Below are 12,001 nucleotides of genomic sequence, written 5' to 3' on the forward strand. Positions count from 1 at the left end.
GTGGCACCGATGGAAACTCCCACACACCTACCTGAACACTCATCTGACCACCCCTGAAGAGCTCTCTGTCTCCAGGAAATTAGAGGATTGTGAATGGCTAGCCAGGGAACCCCCAACACCACTGGAAACCCAGATGAATCAATAAGGTAAAAACTGATCTGCTCCATATGATCCCTCTGTGTTACCATGTCCAGCGGAATCGTGGCCTCCCTGACCAGCCCTGACCCTAACGGTCAGCTATCTAAGGAGTGCACGGGGAAAGGTGGGTCTATCTGTACCAACGGAATACCCAACTTACGGGCTAGACCGCGATCCATAAAACTCCCAGCTGCGCCTGAATCGACTAGCGCCTTATGCTGAAGAGAGGGGAAAAACGCAGGGGAAAAAATAACCAAAAACATGTGACCAACAGGGAGCTCTGGGTAAGTCTTGTGCCTACTCACCTGGAGTGGCCGAGGAGTATTCCGCCTGCCATCTCGACTCCCAGATGGACTCCTCCAGCACCGGTCCGAAGTGTGTCCTCTCCGGCCACAGTAGGTGCAAGAGGAGCCACCTCCTCCGGCCCCCCTAGATGCAGCTCCTCCCAACTCCATCGGAGTTGGAGCGGGAGGGCTGGGAGGTGGAATTGACAGGGCCCCCTCTGAACGCCCGCGGGCAGCTAGCAGGTTATCCAGTCGGATCGACATGTCTATCAGTTCATCGAGGGAGAGTGTGGTGTCCCTACAAGCTAGCTCCCGACGGACGTCCTCTCTGAGGCTGCAACGGTAATGGTCTATTAAGGCCCTGTCATTCCACCCCGCACCAGCAGCCAAGGTCCGGAACTCCAACGCGAAGTCTTGCGCACTCCTCGTCTCCTGTCTGAGGTGGAACAGTCGCTCACCCACCGCACGGCCCTCCTGAGGGTGGTCAAATACGGCCCGAAAGCGGCGGGTGAACTCTGGGTAGTGGTCCCGAACCGAGTCTGGGCCGTTCCATACCGCGTTGGCCCATTCCAGGGCTCTACCCGTCAGACAGGAGAATAGGAGGCTAACACTCTCCTCTCCCGAGGGAGTCGGATGAACGGTAGCCAAGTAGAGCTCCAACTGGAGCAAAAACCCCTGGCACCCAGCCACCGCGCCGTCGTACTCCCTCGGGAGCGCGAGACGCAATGCGCCGGAACCAGACGCTGACGTGGATGGAGTAGGTTGCGACATCTGAGAAGGAGCTGGGGTAGACGTCGGGAAACCACTCCTCTGCCATCGCTCCATCCTCTCCATCATCATGTCCATCGCCGAACCAATCCTATGGAGAACGGCGGTGTGATGGAGGACACGCTCCTCCATCGATGGAAGAGGGGTGGTCGCTGCTTCTGCTGACTCCATGGTTGGTGCCAGCTTCTGTTACGTTTCCAATGGTGAATGAAGGAGTCAGACGCAGAGAGCAGGGTAGTTTCGAGCAAGTGGATATATTTTAATATTCCAAAATAGAATATAAACGAGACGGCTACGCCACACAACAAAAGGGCGCGTCAACATCCAGTCCACAATAAACAAGGACAAAATCCACACGAATACAATAAGCCCTCTGGCCTTATTGCTTAAGCATATAATTTGTTATACAAAAGACACGTGTACAACTAAGAATTACACAATAATCCATACCTTCTGGGAATGCTATAAAGTCCAAAGTTATGGGCAGCGTTAGAAAGTTGGCTGTCAGGAGTATTACAATGTCAATTTACTTTTAATCCATCTGTCTGTCAGTTTATTTCAAGACATGGCATATGAGGGTGCAGTGAGATATCCAATGGGTTGGACAATAGTTTTCTTGTCAATCATCTTGAAAAGACTTATACTTAAAATTTGAACTCAACCAAAACTCCATCATTAACACAATGGAAAGTTCAAACGCTTTGTTATCTAAATATTAAAAGTGCATGGGCGACAGAGAGAAACAAAATGGCGCAGTTTGAGGCCATGTGGCGGGGAGTGATGCGGCGCTGGAGATGGGGTGTGAGAAGGTGGGTTTGGGCAGGTGTGATGCCGTTGATGTGTGTGTTGGTTTGTATGCTGTCGTTTGTACGTGTATGTTTTATATTGTATTTAAAATGTTAAAAAATCCACCCCAAAAAAGAATAATAGACTCTCGAAGTCTATGTGAATAACAATGAATCCATGGCAGGAATAAGGGCTGGACTTAATTTAGCGGTGGTGTAATGAACCCTGTGCTGAGATACAGGCTGTGTTGGAATGTTAATGCTCATGAAATACCCTACACCAAAAATGGTGGGAGGAAAATAAATTAGTTCAGATAGTTGGTCATACCTAGCTATGGGGTGCACTAAAGTACTGTACCTATCTGTTCGACATGGCATAAGGGCTGGAATTAAGAATTGTCCTAGCTGTGAGTACAGTACAGTACACTACTATGTCTATGTGCTTTCTTGCCTCTTCTTTATCCCATTTAATTGCCCCATGATTAAGATTAATCTGGCATTTTTTTGTAGTCTGTACGAATTCCTCTTCTGGATCGGTTTCTGCGCTCTTGCCAACTCCTTATGGAATTGTCATGACAAATGTTTGGCTTGACAATGACAATGTAGTAGACAAAAGCACAAACAGATCTGGGACCAGGCTAGTATATACCTAGTTGAGGGGAGGACAACATTGTATTGCTCTCAGCAGGAAGAGTCCATAAACCCTAACAGCAGGACACAAGTCTTTATATCGCTCCATGACAACCATTTAAAACCTGTCATTGTTGTTTGTGTTCATGCATCATCAGAAATGATCCATCTGGTTGATCATAATTTTCTACCAAGTGCTCTTTCTTAGTTTAATGAAGCCGATTCACCACTAACACAGACAAAGACACACTCGCAGTAGTCTATTACAGAGGGGTTTAAGCCTACATCAAGTAGCCACAGTGTATCTTGTCATGTGAACCTGTGCTACTAGTTCCTAAAACTTGCCAGCAGCCATCGGTGACTTTATGAGTATTCAACATTCCAACACAGCTAGTCTGGTTGGCATAATCCATATGATACAAACTATGATAAATGGGTTTTAATTAAGAAAATATCCCCCAGTTAATTAGGGGACAATTAAGTAATGTGACATGATTACCAAGTAATACACTGATTGTCTGAGGACTCAGATCATGCATTTCTATTGAGTGGACTGACAGTCTCTTCTTGGACCTCAAGTACAGGCCTAAGTGAGAGAGGCGGGCTTCAAACGAGTCCATGTGATTTTCAGTTCTTCTATTCTTGTCTGTATGAAGTAAACTTAAGAAGGCCAGCAATAAAACAGGGACTAAAAGTAGAGTAGCCTATCTCCACTCATCTACTGTTCACTCCAGTAGCCAAGCTCTGCCATTATACTGTTCATTCCAGTAGCCAAGCTCTGCCATTGTACTGTTCACTCCAAGTCAAATCAAACATTATTTGTCACATGCGCCGAATACAACAAGTGTAGACCTTACCGTGAAATGCATACTTACAAGCCCTTATCCAACAGTGCAGTTCAAGAAGAGTTAAGCAAATATTTATCAAATAAACTAAAGTAAAAAAGAAAAATGGAATAAAAAGTAACACAATGACATAACAATAATGAGGCTGTATACAGGGGGTACTGGTACCAAGTCAGTGTGCAGGGGTACAGGTTAGTTGAGGTAATTTGTAAGTGTAGGTAGGGGTAAAGTGATTATGCATAGATAATAAACAGTGAGTAGCAGCAGTGTACAAAACAAATGGGGGGGGGGGGGGGGGGGGGGCAGCAATGTAATAGTCCGGTGGCCATTTAATGAATTGTTCAGCAGTGTTATGATTTGGGGGTAGAAGCTGTAAGGAGCCTTTTGGTACTAGACTTGGCACTCCGGTACAGCTTGCCGTGCGGTAGCAGAGAACATAGTCTATGACTTGGGTGACTGGAGTCTCTGACAATTGTATGGGCATTCCTCTGACACCGCCTATTATATAGGACCTGGATTGCAGGAAGCTTGGGCCCGGTGTCACGGCCGTTGCTGGAAGAAGACCAAGGTGCAGCGTGGTCAGCATACATTTCTCTTTTTATTTAAATGTCGCCAAGAAAACAAGAAACAAAAGAACCACCGTGAAGCTTACAGGGCATAAGTGCCACTAACAAAAGTCAACTACCCACACTGAAAGGATGGAAAAGGGCTACCTAAGTATGGTTCCCAATCAGAGACAACGATAGACAGCTGTCCCTGACTGAGAACCATACCCGGCCAAAACATAGAAACACAAAATCATAGAAAACAAAACATAGAATGCCCACCCCAATCACAACCTTACCAAACCAAATAGAAACATAAAAAGGCTCTCTAAGGTCGGGGCATGACATCCAGTGATGTACTGGGCCGTCTCTGTAGCGCCTCTGTAGATGCCGAGCAGTTGCCATAACAGGCGGTGATGCAACTGATCAGAATGCTCTCGATGGTGCAGCTGTAGAACTTTTTGAGGATCTGGGGACCCATGCCAAATCTTTTCAGTCTCCTGAGGGGTAAATGGTTTTGTTGTGCCCTCTTCACGACTGTCTTGGGTGTGTTTGAACCATGATAGTTTGGTTATGTGGACACCAAGGAACTTGAAACTCTCGACCCGCTCCACTACAGCCCTGTTGATGTAAAAAAAAAAATACCCGTTTTTCTCCCCAATTTCATGGTATCCAATTGGTAGTTACAGTCTTGTTTCATCGCTGCAACTCCCGTAAGGAGAGAGAGAGAGGCGAAGGTCAAAACACAACCCAACCAAGCCGCACTGCTTCTTGACACAATGCCCACTTATCTTGTAGTCCACCATCAGCTCCTTTGTCTTGCTCACATTGAGGAAGAGGCTGCACCACACTGCCAGTTCTCTGACCTCCTCCCTATAGGCTGTCTCATCGTTGTCAGTGATCAGGCCTACCACTGTTGTGTCGTCAGCAAACTTAAGGATGGTGTTGGAGTTGTGTTTGGCCACGCGGTCGTGGGTGAGCAGGGAGTACAGGAGGGGACTAATAACACACGCCCCAGTGTTGAGGATCAGCGTGGCAGTCGTTGCCTACCCTTACCACCTGGGGGCGGCCCATCAGGAAGTCCAGGATCCAGTTGCAGAGGGTGGTGTTTAGTCCCAGGGTCCTTAGCTTATTGATGAGCTTCGTGGGCACTATGGTGTTGAACGCTGAGCTGTAGTCAATGAATAGCATTCTCCCATAGGTGTTCCTTTTGTCCAGGTGGGAAAGGGCAGTGTGGAGTGCGATGGAGATTGCATCATCTGTGGATCTGTCGGGGCGGTATGTGAATTGGGGTGGGTCTAGGGTATCCGGGAGGATGCTGTTGATGTGAGCCATGACCAGCCTTTCAAAGCACTTCATGGCTACCAATGTGAGTGCTACGGGGTGGTAGTCAATTAGGCAGGTTACCTTTACTTCCTTGGGCACAGGGACTATTGTGGTCTGCTTGAAACATGTAGGTATTACAGACTCAGTCAGGGAGAGGTTGAAAATGTCAGTGAAGACACTTTCCAGTTGGTCCGCGCATGCTTTGAGTACACGTCCTGTTTAACCTGTCCTGTTTAAAGGTCTTGCTCACATCGGCTACAGAGAGCATTATCACACACACATCCACATCCAGAACAGACACACACGTCCTGTTTAACCTGTCCTGTTTAAAGGTCTTGCTCACATCGGCTACCGAGAGCATTATCACACACACACACACACACACACACATCCAGAACAGCTGGTGCTCTCCTGCATGCTTCAGTGTTGCTTGCCTCGAAGCGAGCATAAAATGCATTCAGCTCGTCTGGTATGCTCGCGTTACTGGGCAGCTCGCACCTGGGTTTCCCTTTGTAGTCCGTAATAGTTTTCAAGCCCTGCAGGAGCGGTAGCCAAGCTCTGCCGTTCTACTGTTCACTCCAGTAGCCAAGCTCTACTGTCCCACTGTTCATTCCAGTTCTACTGTTCACTTCAGTAGCCAAGCTCTACTATTCTAGTAGCCAGTAGCCAAGCTCTGCCGTTCTACTGTTCACTCCAGTAGCCAAGCTCTACTGTCCCACTGTTCATTCCAGTTCTACTGTTCACTTCAGTAGCCAAGCTCTACCATTCTAGTAGCCAGTAGCCAAGCTCTGCCATTCTACTGTTCACTCCAGTTCTACTGTTCACTCCAGTAGCCAATCTCTACCATTCCAATGTTCTTCTCCAGTGATGGCTGGGGTCTTTTAGAGCACCAGGGACACAAAGTTAGCATTCTGTGCATAGCTCCTGAAATCCAATGTCGCTAAGCGCTGGTCCATCATGCAACACAGACATTAAGTGGAGAAGAGTTTTTTAAACTCTTTCTCTTGCTAGTCTCTCTCCTCAAAGCCATTCTGTCCTCAAACATCAAAACATCCTTTTTGTCTCCATACGGTACTCCGTACGGTGTGGTGCTGCTCTCTTTGACAGTGTGTCCTCTTGTCTGACCCACAGACAGAGGGAAATAATTCAATAATAAGGAGAGCAAACAGCAGGCAGGTGAGCCTGCCTAAAATGCCTACGACTGCATATTGATGCACTTAATGCTAGTCTATCTGCTCATTAGCCTGCCAATTAGGTGGCCTAATTTCACACTGACATTTAGAAATGTTCCCCCGTTAATGGAAAAGCAACAGTGAGAGACAGAGAGACAGAGAGACACCCAGAGACAGAGAGAGAGTAGAGAGACAGGAGAGAGAGAACTAAAAGTGTATTCTCTGAATAATGTTCAAGATGGAGAAACGTGAACTACTGTCACATTCTGACTTTAGTTCTTTTGTTATTTCTTTGTTTTAGTATGGTCAGGGCGTGAGTTGGGTGGGTTGTCTATGTTCCGTTTTCTATGCTGTGTTTTGTGTTTGGCCTGGTATGGTCCTCAATCAGAGGCAGGTGTCATTAGTTGTCTCTGATTGAGAATCATACTTAGGTAGCCTTTTTCCACCTGTGTTTCGTGGGTGTTTATTTTCTGTCTTTGTGTATGTCACCAGTGTCACGTTCTGACCTTTATTTTCCCTTGTTTTGTCTTTATTTAGTATGGTCAGGGCGTGAGTTGGGGTGGGCAGTCTATGTTATTTGTTTCTATGTTTAGGTTTGTTCATTTAGCCTGATATGGTTCTCAATCAGAGGCAGGTGTTTTGCATTGTCTCTGATTGGGAGCCATATTTAGGTTTCCTGTTTTCACTGTTGTTTTGTGGGTGTTTGTCTTCCGTGTCAGTGTTTGTTGCCACACAGGACTGTTTCGGTTAGTTCTTTTGTTATTTTGCATTGTGTCTTGTTTTCGTGGATTATATTAAAACATGGAAACTTACCACTCTGCGTATTGGTCCTCCGATCCTTCTCGCCTCTCCTCGTCAGATGAGGAGGAAGAGATAGACAGCCGTTACAACCAGACAGGACTGTTTCGTTTCGTGTCATTCTCGTTTATCGTTAGTTTTGTTGTTTTGTTCGAGTTTCGTTTTCATTAAAAGGCATAATGAATACTTACCACGCTGCACCTTGGTTCTCCTCTCTTTCTCCCAATGACGAACGTTACAACTACTGGCTGCCCAGACTGAATTTAGTTAGTAGCGCAACATAAAGATGACACATATAAATGAAGGTTCACTCAAACTTGAAAAATAACAAGCACTGCTTGACTCTTGTCATCATTTATGTCTTTCAACATTTAATACTATTAAGATGTTTACTTCAACAAAGCTAGGGACACATTCTGAAAGCACATCATACATTGATAAAAATCCAAACACGAAGAAGATTCCACTTTCATGTCAAAATGAGCTATTTTCTGACTAGCTCTTGAATAGGTTGTATACCCAAAGGGGCATAAGGAAGGAGCCATCCAGCTGCTCACTCAACAAATTGGACAACAACTGAGGATAGACCTCAGAAAACAGGCTAATGGTGCTGTGTCATCCGTGAGATGGTATGAGAGACCACAGGGCCAATCATAATCCTTTCAGATCCAAAGCCAGTGTCTCTCCATGCATACACCCAACCGCCCACCCACCCACACAGGGCTCATAGCCTCATATAAGGATAGACTATAACACCATAGAAATATAGTCGCATTCAGCAGAGAGACACAAGGGGGGAGGGGGAGGGAGACAGAGGAAAACAGAGACAAAGAGAGGAAAACAGAGACAAAGAGAGGAAAACAGAGACAAAGAGAGGAAAACAGAGACAAAGAGAGGAAAACAGAGACAAAGAGAGGAAAACAGAGACAAAGAGAGGAAAACAGAGACAAAGAGAGGAAAACAGAGACAAAGAGAGGAAAACAGAGACAAAGAGAGGAAAACAGAGACAAAGAGAGGAAAACAGCGACAAAGAAAGAAAAACAGAGACAAAGAGCGGAAAACAGAGACAAAGAGAGAGAAACAGAGACAAAGAGAGAAAAACAGCGACAAAGAGAGGAAAACAGAGACAAAGAGAGGAAAACAGAGACAAAGAAAGAAAAACAGAGCCAAAGAGAGGAAAACAGAGACAAAGAGAGGAAAACATAGACAAAGAAAGAAAAACAGAGCCAAAGAGAGGAAAACAGCGACAAAGAGAGGAAAACATAGACAAAGAAAGAAAAACAGAGCCAAAGAGAGGAAAACAGAGCCAAATAGAGGAAAACATAGACAAAGAAAGAAAAACAGAGCCAAAGAGAGGAAAACAGAGACAAAGAGAGGAAAACATAGACAAAGAGAGGAAAACAGCGACAAAGAGAGGAAAACAGCGACAAAGAGAGGAAAACAGCGACAAAGAGAGGAAAACAGAGACAAAGAGAGGAAAACAGAGACAAAGAGAGGAAAACAGAGACAAAGAGAGAAAAACAGAGACAAAGAGAGAAAAACAGAGACAAAGAGAGAAAAACAGAGACAAAGAGAGAAAAACAGAGACAAAGAGAGGAAAACAGCGACAAAGAGAGGAAAACAGCGACAAAGAGAGGAAAACAGCGACAAAGAGAGGAAAACAGCGACAAAGAGAGGAAAACAGAGACAAAGAGAGGAAAACAGAGACAAAGAGAGGAAAACAGAGACAAAGAGAGGAAAACAGAGACAAAGAGAGGAAAACAGAGACAAAGAGAGGAAAACAGCGACAAAGAGAGAAAATCATAGACAAAGAGAGAAAATCATAGACAAAGAGAAAAAAATAGCGACAAAGAGAGGAAAACAGAGACAAAGAGAGGAAAACAGAGACAAAGAGAGGAAAACAGAGACAAAGAGAGGAAAACAGAGACAAAGAGAGGAAAACAGAGACAAAGAGAGGAAAACAGAGACACAGAGAGGAAAACAGCGACAAAGAGAAAAAAACAGAGACAAAGAGAGGAAAACAGAGACAAAGAGAGGAAAACAGAGACAAAGAGAGGAAAACAGAGACAAAGAGAGAAAAACAGAGACAAAGAGAGGAAAACAGAGACAAAGAGAGGAAAACAGAGACACAGAGAGGAAAACAGCGACAAAGAGAGGAAAACAGAGACAAAGAGAGGAAAACAGCGACAAAGAGAGGAAAACAGCGACAAAGAGAGAAAAACAGCGACAAAGAGAGAAAAACAGAGACAAAGAGAGGAAAACAGAGACAAAGAGAGGAAAACAGAGACAAAGAGAGAAAAACAGCGACAAAGAGAGAAAAACAGCGACAAAGAGAGAAAAACAGAGACAAAGAGAGGAAAACAGAGACAAAGAGAGAAAAACAGAGACAAAGAGAGGAAAACAGCGACAAAGAGAGGAAAACAGAGACAAAGAGAGGAAAACAGAGACAAAGAGAAAAAAATAGCGACAAAGAGAGGAAAACAGAGACAAAGAGAGGAAAACAGAGACAAAGAGAGGAAAACAGAGACAAAGAGAGGAAAACAGAGACAAAGAGAGGAAAACAGAGACAAAGAGAGAAAAACAGAGACAAAGAGAGGAAAACAGAGACAAAGAGAGGAAAACAGCGACAAAGAGAGGAAAACAGCGACAAAGAGAGGAAAACAGAGACAAAGAGAGGAAAACAGAGACAAAGAGAGGAAAACAGCGACAAAGAGAGGAAAACAGAGACAAAGAGAGAAAAACAGCGACAAAGAGAGAAAAACAGAGACAAAGAGAGGAAAACAGAGACAAAGAGAGGAAAACAGAGACAAAGAGAGGAAAACAGAGACAAAGAGAGAAAAACAGCGACAAAGAGAGAAAAACAGAGACAAAGAGAGGAAAACAGAGACAAAGAGAGGAAAACAGAGACAAAGAGAGGAAAACAGAGACAAAGAGAGGAAAACATAGACAAAGAGAGGAAAACAGAGACAAAGAGAGGAAAACAGAGACAAAGAGAGAAAAACAGAGACAAAGAGAGGAAAACAGAGACAAAGAGAGAAAAACAGCGACAAAGAGAGAAAAACAGCGACAAAGAGAGAAAAACAGAGACAAAGAGAGGAAAACAGAGACAAAGAGAGAAAAACAGCGACAAAGAGAGAAAAACAGAGACAAAGAGAGGAAAACAGAGACAAAGAGAGGAAAACAGAGACAAAGAGAGGAAAACAGAGACAAAGAGAGGAAAACAGAGACAAAGAGAGGAAAACAGAGACAAAGAGAGGAAAACAGAGACAAAGAGAGGAAAACAGCGACAAAGAGAGAAAATCATAGACAAAGAGAGAAAATCATAGACAAAGAGAAAAAAATAGCGACAAAGAGAGGAAAACAGAGACAAAGAGAGGAAAACAGAGACAAAGAGAGGAAAACAGAGACAAAGAGAGGAAAACAGAGACAAAGAGAGGAAAACAGAGACAAAGAGAGAAAAACAGCGACAAAGAGAGAAAAACAGAGACAAAGAGAGGAAAACAGAGACAAAGAGAGGAAAACAGAGACAAAGAGAGGAAAACAGAGACAAAGAGAGGAAAACAGAGACAAAGAGAGGAAAACAGAGACAAAGAGAGGAAAACAGCGACAAAGAGAGGAAAACAGCGACAAAGAGAGGAAAACAGCGACAAAGAGAGGAAAACAGAGACAAAGAGAGGAAAACATAGACAAAGAGAGGAAAACAGAGACAAAGAGAGGAAAAAAGAGACAAAGAGAGAAAAACAGAGACAAAGAGAGGAAAACAGCGACAAAGAGAGAAAAACAGCGACAAAGAGAGAAAAACAGCGACAAAGAGAGAAAAACAGCGACAAAGAGAGGAAAACAGAGACAAAGAGAGAAAAACAGCGACAAAGAGAGAAAAACAGAGACAAAGAGAGAAAAACAGAGACAAAGAGAGGAAAACAGAGACAAAGAGAGGAAAACAGAGACAAAGAGAGGAAAACAGAGACAAAGAGAGAAAAACAGAGACAAAGAGAGAAAAACAGAGACAAAGAGAGGAAAACAGAGACAAAGAGAGGAAAACAGAGACAAAGAGAGGAAAACAGAGACACAGAGAGGAAAACAGCGACAAAGAGAAAAAAACAGAGACAAAGAGAGGAAAACAGAGACAAAGAGAGGAAAAACAGAGACAAAGAGAGGAAAACAGAGACAAAGAGAGGAAAACAGAGACAAAGAGAGGAAAACAGAGACAAAGAGAGGAAAACAGAGACACAGAGAGGAAAACAGCGACAAAGAGAGGAAAACAGAGACAAAGAGAGGAAAACAGAGACAAAGAGAGGAAAACAGAGACAAAGAGAGGAAAACAGAGACAAAGAGAGAAAAACAGAGACTAAGAGAGGAAAACAGCGACAAAGAGAGGAAAACAGCGACAAAGAGAGGAAAACAGAGACAAAGAGAGGAAAACATAGACAAAGAGAGGAAAACAGAGACAAAGAGAGGAAAACAGAGAGAAATACAGGAAAATAGAGAAATACAGGAAAAGGGGAAAGAGAGAAGCAGAAAGGGGAGAGACAGTAAAAAGGGAGAGAAAAAGAGGGAGAAAGAGAGGGAGAGAGAGAGAGAAAGAGAGAGAGAGAGCAGGAGAAAGAGATGAGTGGGAGGTAGTGAATTAAAGCCTTGGGCTGCTCTGTTTATCCTCCACTGGCACCCATCCTTCACCTGTAGAGCAGGACCTGTGGACGTAGAGCAGGA

The 12,001-nt window shown here is 44.3% G+C and overlaps 1 protein-coding gene and 1 pseudogene across 1 annotated transcript in view; one reads left to right on the plus strand and one right to left on the minus strand.

Moving 5' to 3' along the window:
• Nucleotides 1-12,001, minus strand: part of LOC129862956 (mitochondrial inner membrane protease subunit 2-like) — a 194,465-nt pseudogene that overhangs the window by 96,880 nt on the left and 85,584 nt on the right.
• The window catches only part of LOC129862135 (general transcription factor II-I repeat domain-containing protein 2-like), a 93,657-nt gene that overhangs the window by 2,945 nt on the left and 78,711 nt on the right, over nt 1-12,001 (plus strand). The gene's annotated exons all lie outside the window — the stretch shown is intronic.

This window comes from Salvelinus fontinalis, chromosome 9 (assembly GCF_029448725.1).
Source record: "Salvelinus fontinalis isolate EN_2023a chromosome 9, ASM2944872v1, whole genome shotgun sequence".
Classification (NCBI taxonomy): domain Eukaryota; kingdom Metazoa; phylum Chordata; class Actinopteri; order Salmoniformes; family Salmonidae; genus Salvelinus; species Salvelinus fontinalis.